The sequence below is a fragment of the Salmo trutta genome, chromosome 24 (genome assembly GCF_901001165.1).
Source record: "Salmo trutta chromosome 24, fSalTru1.1, whole genome shotgun sequence".
Lineage (NCBI taxonomy): Eukaryota > Metazoa > Chordata > Actinopteri > Salmoniformes > Salmonidae > Salmo > Salmo trutta.
This window is the reverse complement of record NC_042980.1, coordinates 3,205,950-3,220,109: the sequence shown is the minus strand read 5'-3', so window position 1 is coordinate 3,220,109 and position 14,160 is coordinate 3,205,950. Positions and strand designations below refer to the sequence as shown.

At 53.1% G+C, this 14,160-nt stretch overlaps 2 non-coding genes and 2 pseudogenes across 2 annotated transcripts; all 4 read right to left on the bottom strand.

Annotated features, from left to right (window-relative positions):
* Positions 1-5,232: 5,232 nt before the first annotated feature.
* On the bottom strand, positions 5,233-5,338 carry LOC115161679 (uncharacterized; annotated as a pseudogene).
* A 421-nt stretch (positions 5,339-5,759) lies between these two features.
* LOC115161609 (U2 spliceosomal RNA) lies at positions 5,760-5,946 on the bottom strand. The gene has a single exon (XR_003869310.1). It is a non-coding gene; the product is annotated as a U2 spliceosomal RNA (small nuclear RNA).
* A 2,305-nt stretch (positions 5,947-8,251) lies between these two features.
* LOC115161684 (U5 spliceosomal RNA) lies at positions 8,252-8,368 on the bottom strand. The gene has a single exon (XR_003869377.1). It is a non-coding gene; the product is annotated as a U5 spliceosomal RNA (small nuclear RNA).
* Positions 8,369-8,862: 494 nt separating this feature from the next.
* On the bottom strand, positions 8,863-9,041 carry LOC115161602 (uncharacterized; annotated as a pseudogene).
* Positions 9,042-14,160: the final 5,119 nt, after the last annotated feature.

The window sequence follows — 14,160 nt, the reverse complement described above, 5'->3', positions numbered from 1 at the left end:
CCTAACAACACCCGTGCCTTTGCCCATACTACTCCGGCAATGGCACAGTCCCAAAAGACATAGCGCACAGTCTCCTCCCTGCCACAAGAAGGTCTTGGGCAGGTGGGGGATCGCGCCCAGCTATGCAAGTACATGGTGGAGCGTACCGGCAAAAAACTTGTGGAGGCTCAACCAATTCAGGTCCTTGAGCCTGTTGTCCAGACCCCGCGCCTGCACTCCCTCCCAGACCACTGCCGGGATGCCCACTACAGGTGCTGGACTTACTGCCCGTCTGACCTCCTCGTACAGGTGCCTGTGATCTAAACCTACTTGGGCGACTTCAACCTCGGGGTGCGCACGCAGCCACTTGGCCGCATGGCCAAAGTGCCACGGCAGCTGTTCCGCCCGAGGACCTGTGTTAGACCACACCATTACACTTCTCGCCTGATACGAGAAGAACACCCGCAGGAGGTAACCGGACGGGTGTAGTACTGGCTGAGCAAGCTCCGTCAACAGAAAATAAACAAAAATGGCGTCCAGCTTGAGGGGGAGATGTGGTACCCCCCTACCTCCCACCCCGATGGGACAGATCATGCGTGCCCTGGCGACCCACTCGTACCTGCCACCCCACATGAACTGAAACACCAGCCTCACTAGAGGCCTCCTCAGACAAGCCGGCAATGGGTAGATGTACGCCAAGTACAATAGAGATGGCAATACATCCACCTTGAGAACCAGGACCTTGCCTAAAAAGGACAAAGACCTAGCCCTCCACATCGCCAACTTCTTCTGTACCACTGCAATACCCATGTTCCAGTTCAGCGTCGCTGAGCCAGAGGTCTCAAAATGGACCCCGAGAATCCTCAGGGCCCCGTTACAGAGAGATAACCCTCCGGGCACATCCGTCCTACCACTCCATCTTCCGAAAAACTTAACGGAAGACTTTGCGTGGTTAAGAACCGCCCCCGACGCTCGGGTGAAGTCCCCAATGATGGCAAGGGACCTTGTCAGGCACGAGTCCTTGCAAAGCAGCAAGGATGTGTCGTCGGCGTACTGTGTCAACTTGACACGGAGACCTTCACTTCCAGGGATCAGCAAGCCCTCCACCCCTGTGTCTGCCCTAATGGCAGCCCCCAGAGGCTCCATGTACAGAACGAAGAGGAGAGCCGAGAGCGGGCATCCCTGCCTGACCCCAGACGAGAGGTCAAAAACGTCACCTAAGTGACTGTTTACGCTAACTCGGCACCCCGCTCCGACATATAATGTACGGATCCATCCTATAAACTTCTCCCCAAATCCTATTCTACCTAACACCCTGAATAGAAAGGATCTATTCACGCAATCAAAGGCTTTCGCCTGATCCAGTGCTGCTACCATTAAAGGCAGCCCACTATCTTCTTCCCAAGCGATGGAGTCCCTGATCAACTGTAGGTTCCATCTGATCGAGCGACCCTCTACCCCGCACGTCTGATCCTCATGGACGACGTAGGGAAGGGCTGTGCGCAACAGGTCTGCTAAAACCTTTGCAAGTATCTTGTAATCTACGCACAGCATGGTCAACGGCCGCCAGTTGCCAAGGTCGGTTGTTTCCCCCTTCTTATAAAGAAGTGACAGCACACCGACAGCCATTGATCCCCCGGGACCCCCGTCTCAAGGATGGCCTTCAAGACTTCGAGGACCACTGGTCCAAGTATACCCCAAAACTTGAGGTAAAACTCGGCCGGGCAGGCCATCCATCCCAGGCACCTTCCCTTTTCCCATCCTCCTGAGAGCACTCTCAACCTCTTCGAGGGAGATCTGAGCCTCCATCACATCTCTAATGTCCTCCGGCAATTGCCGGGACAAGTGTTCTAAAAACACATTTCCCTGCTCTACATCTATTTCCCTTTCCTTAAATAAACCTCGGAAATGATCAGTTGTCACCCTGACCATTTCCTCCGGTTTTCTAACTATGCTACCATCTTCTTTCCTCACCACGTGCATTATCTTCCTACTCTGTCTGCCCCTAACCGACTTAAATAACATAGCGGAACAAGTCTCATTATGTTCTAGAAAGCCATTATGCGCCCGCTCCAGGAAAGCTCGAGCCTTCCGCTCCTGCAGCTCCCTGAGCTGCGCCTTCAGGTCAGTGGATCTCCCCCAGTCAATCGACCCGCCGAGGTTGCCTGCCTCGTACTCGAGTTCGAGTAACCTTTGGATACGATCCACCTCCCTCCTTTCCTCCCTTTTTTTCCTCCTGCAATATCCTATTATAAAGGCCCTAATCCTTACCTTAACTAAATCCCACCACTCTAACACCCCCTCACACATGGACCGGAGGCCTTCAAGCCCCCGAAAGAAACCAAAAAAGGCGTCAACGAAAGCTTGCTCCTCCAGCACATCCCGATCTAATTTCCAGTACCCCCTACCGAAAAGGCAGACTGGCGGCCCCACCTGTAGGAGGACCCCGTCGTGATCTGAGAAAAACACAGGCAACAGCCGCCCAGACAACTGACCCAAAGACCTAGGTAGAAAAATATAGTTGAGCCTCCGCGCAACCCCCCGAGATTTGCGCCATGTGGGACCAGCCATTGTCGGAGTAGAGTGCAGGCCTCCATCAACCAGACCATGGCAAGCCATTAGCCCGGTGATGGCGCCTGCACTACTATCCCCCACTAACCCTAAATCTATGTTAAAATCCCCACCTATCACCAAGTGCCTATTTGTGACACACAGGGGCGCCAGACAGTCCACCATCTCCCTCTGTCTGCCGCCACCTGTGGCCCATACACCACCACTAACCTATACCTACTATCCCTAAAAGTGACATCCACCCCCAACACCCTCCCCTGCATTACAACAAAAGTACCCTCTACTCTAACCTCCCTATTCCCAAACAAAATCCCCACCCCCGTAGAATGAACCCCACCTATACCCCAAATTGACTCCCCCCTATCCCACTCCCTACTAAACCTGAAGACATCCCCTCCATCCCTCAGGTGAACCTCCTGTAAAAAACAAACATCAAAACCCACCCCTTCCAAAAAACTAAAAACCGCCATCCTCTTAACAAAATCCCTCAAACCCCTAACATTTAAACTAAAAAAAATTATAGAAAGTTTTAATTATAGATTAAAACAAAAACCCTCATTTCAAACAAACAATAAACCAAAAATAACAAAAAAACAGGAGACTCACCCGATGCTCCCCTGCTTCAGCTCATCCGGTGGGAACGTCTTTTCTCCTGACGTCCCCCCGTCCTCCATTTCTCCAACCCAGGATGCAGGCATGGTGTTTGGCCTTGGAGTGCCCTGCATCCCGGGTTCCCCACCAACACCCTCCATTCCTCCCTCGCTGTATGCTTCTGGGTCGAGAGTAGGGGTCCCCAACTCCCCAAACAGGAGCTGAGATCCCCCCCCCGAGAACCAGCTCTGATCCTCACCCTCCACCAAATGTTGAGGGGCTGAGGAAGCCAGCGAGGACAAGGGCTTTCTTCCCTCCCCCATCACTCGCTTGGCCACCCCCTCCCCCCCACACCCTCCTCCCTCTCACAACCTTCCGAGCCCCCCCTCCTCTTCCCTTTCTTCTTTGGTGTTGGAGGTAGCGGGGAGACACCACTCCCCCTCCCCGCCAGCTCCTCCACCATTCCCCTCATCTCTTCAACGAGGGCACTCGACAGGCTGTCCCCCCACTCCTTCCCTCCTTCTGCTCCTTCTTCTGGTCCCGTCTTCGCTTCTCCCTCCATTTCTGTCACCGTTCTCTCCTCCACCTTCTCTATCTCCACCGTCCCAGTCTCCTTCTTCTCGCTCCTCCACCTCCTTCCACCTCCTCTCCTTTTGTTCCGGCCTTCTCTGCTCCTCGCCTCTCTCCTCTCGCAGCCTCCTTCCTCACGTCCTCTTCCTGTGCCGTCCTTTCCCCTGTGCCATTACTGTCATCCGCTCTCTTTCGTTCTCTCCTCCCTCCATCCCCCGTTCCCCCTCCAGCTGCAGAGGCGTATGACCTTTGACGAGCCGGGCAATCACGCCACAGGTGTGCAGATGAACCACACCCGTGGCAAGCCTTGGGCTCGTCACAATCTTTGGCCTCGTGCTCTCCAGACCCACAGAACCTGCACTTTCTGGTGTTGCACGAGGCCAGGATATGACCGTAGGCCATACACCTCCTGCAGAACGGAGGCTGACGGGCATAAAATAATGTCCCCCTGTCAGCCCCCAGGGAGAACATCGCCGGGGGATGGAGGTAGCCACCCAATCCCTTCGGGTCCTCCCTGAGAAGGATCTGGAACCCTCTCCTCCCGTTCCAGAATCCCAGGGAGTCCCTGAGGTGCCTTGCTGAGGAGACGTTGTCGGCGTATCTCCCCAGAAAGGTCCTCACTTCCTCGTCCTTCACATGCGGATTGTACATATTGACGGTGACCACCCTGAAATTGTTCCTTGCCAGGCTGGTCACCTCGTAATGACACAGGGGCTTTGCACCTTTCCCTTCCTTCACTTTCTTCATTATGTCCTCATGTTTCTCCTCCGTGTGGAAGGTCACATCGTAGGCTCTCTCCATTGGGTTACCTTGTAGGCAGAGGACATCTTTTACTGATAATTTTAGATTCCCCATCAGAATGGTCCTTCCAAATGTCTCCCTCCCAAATGGTTCCATATCCTTTTTCTTCCACGCAAACCTCACCGTATTTGCCAATCCAATCACTGGAACGGACCTGTTCTGTCTGTTATTCTCCATTTTTCCAAGAAAGCTCTCTTTTACAAAGAAGCCAAAAAATAAGGATAACCGGGAAAAAAAACCCCGACTGCTAGAATAAAGAAAACAATTCTTTCCTCCCTCCTGCCTTCCTTCGACCAGCGGGCTTTAGGACACCTCAGTGCCAAGCTTGTATCTGAGCCAAAAGGCCGAGAAGCGATAACCCACAAATTGACCCCTGCACCCGCCGGGCCCCCGGGGGTCTCGGCAGACCTCAGCGGTTTGGCAAAAGTTGTCTCCTCCCCACCCGACGCTTCCCTGGTGACAGGCGGGTGTTTTTTTAACAAGTCGCTAATGCGTCTTTAAGTGACTAGCTCTTTAAGCCTAGTGCGACTATTTGTTCAAAGCCCGGAAAACACGCCATTCGTCGTCGGGCTTGAACTCAATTGCCCGAGCGACTACTTTGAGTGGAAAAATACGCCGGTCGGTCGGTCGGTCAGCCGGCTTCAAGTCAAACGCATGAGCAAAAAGTCTCGGCGTCATCTCTGTCAATTTCTCTTGAAACAAGATACCGGGCTCTGCCAGAAGCAAATGCCTTCCAAAAATACGTTGAACTCGTAAGTGTTCCTCTCCACGGAAGTCTTTAGTAAAAGGCGAAAGGCTTGTGCGTAATGAAGAGAAACCAGAGTCGTATGGAAGTCAGAGGTCGGGGCCCGAGACACACACTGTGCACTCTAGGCCGGGTGCCCGCGGGTGGTTCCCGAACCCACTCTTCCAAGTTTGAGGGCTGTGGGTAAAAAGTCACAGACAGACAGACAGACAGACAGACAATCCTGGTGAAGTGATTGTATTTTTTGGGGGGGTCAAAAACAGACAGACAGACAGACACACAGAGACACACACACACATACATACAGAGACACACACACACACACGATCCTGGCCAATGTTTTTTTTTTTTTTAAGTAAAATGGCGGGAAAACGGGGGACCCCATGAAGGGGGCTTCGCCCTTGTTTCAGTTTGGATGATTCTTCTTTTTTCATTCCTTCTCTTCTTCTACTAGCTGTTTTACATAGCTTTGTGTTTTTCTTTTTCCTTGACAATGGGAGAAAAGTGTTGCACCATTCCCGGAGGTACTGCAATACCGGGTCGATGCGTGGAGCGGACGGAGCAAGCCCCATTTCCGACTCCCTGTTCGAAAAATCCATTTAATATGTAGTCCCCCGATGTAGTCCCCCGATGACGTATCAGATATTAAACTGATAAATACAGATTTTTTTTTTTTTTACAAAATATATTTATTACGTTCCATGCCTTTCAATACAAAACCATATATCAATCAAAATCAGAACTAGGCATTTTAAACTACAACACAAACTCTAAAACCCCAAAACAAAGACTCGGGGAAGCGTCTTCCCTCCCCTTCCCTCCTTCAAACCAAAACCCATACCCACATCAAATAACCAAAAACAAACTCACCCTATACTCCCGACCGACGGGGACGCCTCCTCCACTCCTGACGCTCCTCCGTCGGCCACCATCCCCCCTCCCCTGGATGTGGTAACAGCGCCCGGCCCACTCTCACCCTGCGTCCTGTGCCCCACGCTCAAGTCTACCACCCTGCCCTCTTCCTGACTCTGGCCTGGGGACCCCACGCCCCCAAACAGGAAGCTTAAACCTCCCTCCATCGCCCAATCCTGGGCCATGCCTGGGAGGTCCAGCTCAGACAGGGGTGTGAAGGTAAAAGAAGAGGGAGCCCACGAGGGCCCTGCATCCTCTTCCTCCCATCCCCCCTGATCTGCCCTCCCCCCTCTTCTACCACCCCTCCTTCTCGGGCGCTCCCCCCTCTTCGACTTCTTGTGTGGTGGAGTAAACGGCAAAATGTTTTCATAAATCGCATCTTTCTCCAACTCTACCTGTGTTCCCACCACAACACTGTCCCCCCACTCCTTCACCCCCTCTCCTTCTGGTCCCGCCACCGATGTCTTCTCTGTCTCCTTCCTCTCCGATGCCTTCTCAGTCTCCATCTTCTCTGATGCCTTCTCGGTCTTCCTCTCTGATGCCTTCTCTGTCTCCTTCCTCTCCACCACTATCCTCTCTGGCCCCTCCACTCTCCTGACTCCTTCCTCCTCCTCTCCTTCGGCCTCCTGCCCTTCTGGTTCCACCATGACCGTTTCTTCCTTGTCTTTTTCTCCTCCCGCTTCCGCCTTCTCCTCCTCCTCCACCCGTGCGTCCGCTCCCTCTGCTCCAGCACTCGGTTCTTGGTCCCCGGCTCTCGCTCCCCCCCAGCTGCAGACGCGTATGACCGCTGACGCGCCGGGCATTCACGCCACAGGTGCGTTGGCATGCCACACCCGTGACATGCCCTCGGTGCGTCACAGTCCCTCGCCTAGTGCTCCGCAGATCCACAGTACCTGCACTTCTTTGTGCTGCACGAGGCGAGGATGTGGCCGTAGGCCATACATCGCCTGCAGAAAGGAGGCTGACGGGCATAATGCAACGTCCCCCTGTCAGCCCCCAGGGAGAACATCGCCGGAGGATGGAGGTATCCACCCAATCCTTCTGGGTCCTCTCTGAGGAGGGCCTGGAAACCCTTCCTCCCGGTCCAAAATCCCAGGGAATCTTTGAGGTGCCTTGCTGAGGAGACACTATTCATGTATCTCCCCAGAAAGGCCCTCACCTCCTCGTCCTTAACGTAAGGGTTGTAAATGTTCACGTTTACCACTCGGAAATTGCTCCTCGCCAAGCTAGTCACCACGTAATTGGACATCGGCCCCTCCTCTTCCTCTTCTCTCACCCTTCTGAGAGTCTCGTCGTGCTTCCTTTCTGTTTGCAGTGCCACATCATATGCCCCCTCCAATGGGTTTTCTTGGAGGCAAAACACTTCCTCCACCTTCAGTCCAAGGATAACAATCAGGATAGTCCTCCCAAAGGCATCTCTGTCCAAAGGCTCCATCGCCTTATCCCTCCAGGAAAAGCGCACCGTATTCGCCAGCCCCATCCTAGGGACTGGCCTCCCTGTAGTACTTTGCACCATCTCCGCAAGGAGTTTGACGCACTCGCCTCCGCTCTGCCTGCCTCCAAAAAGAAAAACTGAAAAGAGCGGCAAAATACACCAACCTTGACTCAAAAAATTAAAAACAACAAACTTTCCTCCCTCCTGCCTTCCTTCGGCCTTCTGGCTCAGCGGGCTTTGGGGCACCTCGGTACCAAGCTTGATCTGAGCCAAAAGGCCGAGAAGCTTTAACCCACAAATTGACCCCTGCACCCGCCGGGCCCCCGGGGGTCTCGGCAGACCTCAGCGGTTTGGCAAAAGTTGTCTCCTCCCCACCCGACGCTTCACTGGTGATAGGCGGGTGTTTTTTTTAACAAGTCGCTAATGCGTCTTTAAGTCACTAGCTCTTTAAGCCTAGTGCGACTATTTATTCAAAGCCCGGAAAACACGCCAGTCGTCGTCGGGCTTGAACTCAATTGCCCGAGCGACTACTTTGAGTGGAAAAATACGCCGGTCGGTCGGTCGGTCGGTCAGCCGGCTTCAAGTCAAACGCCTGAGCAAAAAGTCTCGGCGTCATCTCTGTCAATTTCTCTTGAAACAAGATACCGGGCTCTGCCAGAAGCAAAGCCCTTCCAAAAATACGTTGAACTCGTAAGTGTTCCTCTCCACGGAAGTCTTTAGTAAAAGGCGAAAGGCTTGTGCGTAATGAAGAGAAAACAGAGTCGTATGGAAGTCAGAGGTCGGGGCCCGAGACACACACTGTGCACTCTAGGCCAGGTGCCCGCGGGTGGTTCCCGAACCCACTCTTCCAAGTTTGAGGGCTGTGGGTAAAAATTCACAGACAGACAGACAGACAATCCTGGTGAAGTGATTGTATTTTTTGGGGGGTCAAAAACAGAGAGAGACAGACAGACAGATAATCCTGGTGAAGTGATTGTATTTTTTGGGGGGGTCAAAAACAGACAGACAGACACACACACACACACACAGACACACACACATACACATACACACAGAGACACACACACACACAGAGACACACAATCCTGGCCAATGTTTTTTTTTTTTTTAAGTAAAATGGCGGGAAAACGGGGGACCCCATGAAGGGGGCTTCGCCCTTGTTTCAGTTTGGATGATTCTTCTTTTTTCATTCCTTCTCTTCTTCTGCTAGCTGTTTTACATAGCTTTGTGTATTTCTTTTTCCTTGACAATGGGAGAAAAGTGTTGCACCGTTCCCGGAGGTACTGCAATACCGGGTCGATGCGTGGAGCGGACGGAGCAAGCCCCATTTCCGACTCCCTGTTCGAAAAATCCATTTAATATGTAGTCCCCCGATGGGGACGTATCAGATATTAAACTGATAAGAAAAGATTTTTTTTATTTTTTTGAAAAAATAATTTATTACAATCAATACCATTCATACAATACAAATCAACATTTTCATTTAAACTAAATCAATCATGGTATTTTTAATACAAAAAACAAACAAAAACAAAGGGGAGCATCATCCCTCCCCGTCATCCTAAACACTACCTTTCCCTATCTTCCCAGCCCTAAACCCCACTTCCACCTCTCCCGGGCAGCATGCTGCCCCCACTTCCTCTCCTCCCTCTTCATCCTCCCTCTCAACTCTCCTTCCACCCTCCTTACTATCCCTTCCACCCCCCAATCTCTCCCTGTCTTAACCATGTTCTGCCTGGCTTCCCACAGCCCCCGCTTAAAGAGGCTCATGAGAAGCCAGAGCAGAAACCTGTCCCTATCCGTTCCCCTTGCTCTCCCTACACCTCTCTCTAACCTAGCCCAAGTCAGTACAAAATCCCCTCTAACCTTTCCTAACAACACCCGTGCCTTTGCCCATACTACTCCGGCAATGGCACAGTCCCAAAAGACATGGCGCACAGTCTCCTCCCTGCCACAAGAAAGTATTGGGCAGGTGGGGGATCGCGCCAAGCTATACCGGCAAACACTTGTGGAGACTCAACCAATTCAGGTCCTTGAGCCTGTTGTCCAGACCCCGCACCTGCACTCCTTCCCAGACCACCGCCGGGATGCCCACCACAGGTGCTGGACTTACTGCCCGTCTGACCTCCTCGTACAGGTGCCTGTGATCTAAACCTACTCGGGCGACTTCAACCTCGGGGTGCGCACGCAGCCACTTGGCCGCATGGCCAAAGTGCCACGGCAGCTGTTCCGCCCGAGGACCCGTGTTAGACCACACCATTACGCTTCTCGCCTGATACGAGAAGAACACCCGCAGGAGGTAACCGGACGGGTGTAGTACTGGCTGAGCAAGCTCCGCCAACAGAAAAGAAACAAAAATTGCGTCCAGCTTGAGGGGGAGATGTGGTACCCCCTACCTCCCTCCCCGATGGGACAGATCATGCGTGCCCTGGCGACCCACTCGTACCTGCCACCCCACATGAACTGAAACACCAGCCTCACTAGAGGCCTCCTCAGACAAGCCGGCAATGGGTAGATGTACGCCAAGTACAATAGAGATGGCAATACATCCACCTTTAGAACCAGGACCATGCCTAAAAAGGACAAAGACCTAGCCCTCCACATCGCTAGCTTCCTCTGTACCACTGCGATGCGCATGTTCCAGTTCAGCGTCGCTGAGCCGGAGGTCTCAAAATGGACCCCGAGAATTTTCAGGGCCCCGTTACAGAGAGAACCCTCCGGGCACATCCGTCCTACCACTCCATCTTCCGAAAAACTTAACGGAAGATTTCGCCTGGTTAAGGTCCGCCCGGACGCTCTGGTGAAGTCCCCAATGATGGCAAGTGACCTTGTCAGGCACGAGTCCTTGCAAAGCAGCAAGGATGTGTCGTCGGCGTACTGCGTCAACTTGACACAGTGACCGCCACTTCCAGGTATCAGCAAGCCCTCCACCCCTGTGTCTGCCCTAATGGCAGCCCCCAGAGGCTCCATGTACAGAACGAAGAGGAGAGCCGAGAGCGGGCATCCCTGCCTGACCCCAGACGAGAGGTCAAAAACGTCACCTAAGTGACTATTTACGCTAACCCGGCACCCTCCCTCCGACATATAATGTACGGATCCACCCTATAAACTTCTCCCCAAATTCTAATCTACCTAATACCCTGAATAGAAAGGATCTATTCACGCGATCAAAGGCTTTCGCCTGATCTAGCGCTGCTACCATTAAAGGCAGCCCTCTGTCTTCTACCCAAGCGATGGAGTCCTTGATCAACTGTAGGTTCCACCTAATAGAGCGGCCCTCTACCCCACACGTCTGATTCTCATGGACGACGTAGGGAAGGGCTGTGCGCAACCGGCCCGCTAAGACCTTTGCTAACAACTTATAGTCTACGCACAGCATGGTCAACGGCCGCCAGTTGCTAAGGTCTGTTACTTCCCCCTTCTTGTAAAGAAGTGACAGCACACCAACAGCCATTGATCCCCCCGGGACCCCCGTCTCAAGGATGGCCTTCAAGACTTCGAGGACCACTGGTCCAAGTATACCCCAAAACTTGAGGTAAAACTCGGCCGGCAGCCCATCCATCCCAGGCACCTTCCCTTTTCCCATCCTCCTGAGAGCGCTCTCGACCTCTTCGAGGGAGATCTGAGCCTCCATCACGTCTCTATTGTTCTCCGGCAATCGCCGGGACAAGTGTTCTAAAAACACATTTCCCTGCTCTACATCTCCCTCTCCTTAAATAAACCTCGGAAATGATCAGTTGTCACCCTGACCATCTCCTCCGGCATTCTTACTATACTGCCATTTTCTTCCCTAACCCCATGCATTACCTTCCTACTCTGTCTGCCCCTAACTGACTTAAAGAACATAGCGGAACAAGTCTCATTGTGTTCTAAAAAGCCATTATGCGCACGCTCCAGGAAAGCTCGAGCCTTCCGCTCCTGCAGCTCCCTGAGCTGCGCCTTCAGGGCAGTGGATCTCTCCCAGTCAATCGACCCGCTGAGGTTGCCTGCCTCGTACTCGAGTTCAATCAACCTTTGGATACGATCCACCTCCCTCCTTTCCTCCCTTTTAGTCCTCTTACAATATCCTATTATAAAGGCCCTAATCATTACCTTAACTAAATCCCACCACTCTAACACCCCCTCGCACATGGACCGGAGGCCTTCAAGCCCCCGAAAGAAACCAAAAAAGGCGTTGACGAAAGCTTGCTCCTCCAGCACATCCCTATCTAATTTCCAGTACCCCCTACCGAAGAGGCAAACTGGCGACCCCACCTGCAGGAGCACCCCGTCGTGATCTGAGAAGAACACAGGCAACAGCCGCCCAGACAACTGACCCAAAGACCTAGATAGGAAAATATAGTCAAGCCTCCTCGCAACCCCCCGAGAGTTGCGCCATGTGGGACCAGCCATTGTCGGAGTAGTGTGCAGGCCTCCATCAACCAGACCATGGCAAGCCATAAGCCCGGTGATGGCGCCCGCACTACTATCCCCCGCTAATCCTAAATCTATGTTAAAATCCCCACCTATCACCAAGTGCCTATTTGTGACACACAGGGGCGCCAGACAGTCCACCATCTCCCTCCTGTCTGCCGCCACCTGTGGCCCATACACCACCACTAACCTATACCTACTATCCCTAAAAGTGACATCCACCCCCAACACCCTCCCCTGCATCACAACAAAAGTGCCCTCTACTCTAACCTCCCTATTCCCAAACAAAATCCCCACACCCGTAGAGTGAACCCCACCTATACCCCAAATTGACTCCCCCTTCTCCCACTCCCTACTAAACTTCACAACATCCCCTCCATCCCTCAGGTGAACCTCCTGTAAAAAACAAACATCAAAACCCACCCCCTCTAAAAAACTAAAAGCCGCCCTCCTTTTAACATAATCCCTTAAACCCCTTACATTTAAACTAAACAAAATCAACATAAGGTTCTATTATAAACAAAAACAAAAACAAAAACCATTACTTATCCAAAAAATACCAAAACAATCACAAAAAAACAGGAGGCTCACCTGATGCTCCCCTGCTCCTTCTCATCCGGCGGGGACGTCTTCTCCTCACCTGACGTCCCCCCGTCCTCCTCCATCTCTCCAACCCAGGATGCAGGTATGGTGTTTGGCCTCGGTGTGCTCTGCACCCTGGGTTCCTCACCACCACCCTCCATTCCTCTCTCCCTGTAAGAGTCCGGGTTTAGAGTAGGGGACCCCATCTCCTCAAAGAGGAGTTGAGATCCCCCCCAGACACCCGACACTGGGCCACGCCCTGGGGGTCCCCCTCCACCCAAAACGGAGGGGCTAAGGAGTCCAGCAAGGTCAAGGACACCTTTCCCTCCCCCATCCCTCGCTTGGCAACCCCCTCCACCCCCCCCTCCCTTTCACTGCCTGTCGAGCACCCCCTCTTCTTTACTTTCTTCCTAGGAGTTGGAGGTAAAGGGGAGACACCCCCTTTCCCTGCCAACTCCTCCACCATTCCTCTCATCTCTTCCACGAGGGCGCTCAACATGCTGTCCCCCCACTCCCTCACGCCCCTTCCCTCCTCCTCCCCCGCCACCGGCACCCCCTCCATCACCTCTCCCTCCATTGTCACTGTCTCTCGCTCCTCCACTCCCTTTCTTCCTTTCGATTCCTTTCCTTCTGCTCCCGTGTCTTCTTTTTTCCCTTGCCCTCCTGCTGTCGCTCCTTGCTCCTCTTCTTTCCGTTCTTGTCTCTTGTCCTTTTCCTGTGATGTCCTTCCTTCCCCTCTTCTTCCCCCATCCCCCGCTCCTGCTCCCCCCCCAGCTGCAGACGCGTATGACCTGTGACGAGCCGGGCAGTCCCGCCACAGGTGCGCAGACGAGCCACACCCGTGGCACGCCTTGGGCTCGTCACAGTCCCTGGCCTCGTGGTCACCCGATCCACAGAATCTGCACTTCCTAGTGCTGCACGAGGCCACGGTATGACCGTAGGCCATACAACGCCTGCAGAAAGGAGGCTGACGGGCGTAAAATAACGTCCCCCTGTCAGCCCCCAGGGAGAACATTGCAGGAGGATGGAGGTAGCCACCCAAACCCTTAGGGTCCTCCCTGAGCAGAGCCTGGAATCCCCTCCTCCCATTCCAGAAGCCCAGGGAGTCCCTGAGGAGGCTTGCTGATGATACATTGTCCATATATCTCCCGAGGAATGCCCTTACCTCCTCGTCTTTAACATGCGGGGTGTATAGGTTTACTGTCACCACCCTAAAGTTGTTCCTCGCCAGGCTTGTGACTTCATAATGGCACATAGGTCGGTCTCCTCCCACTTCTTTCGCCATCTTCATGACCTCATCATGTCTCCCCTCTGTGTAGAAGGTTACATCGAACGCTCCCTCTACCGGGTTCCCTTGTAGGCAAAAAACGTCCTTCACCGACAGTTTCAGCACTCCCATAAGGACAGTCCTCCCGAAGGTTTCTCTTCCCGATGGCTCCAGCTCCTTATCCCTCCACGCAAAACGGACTGTATTTGCTAGTCCCATCCCTGGGACCGACCTGCTTGATGGATTGCGCGCCATCTCCTCCTGGAAAATAACGCACTCAAAAAATTGTTTGAA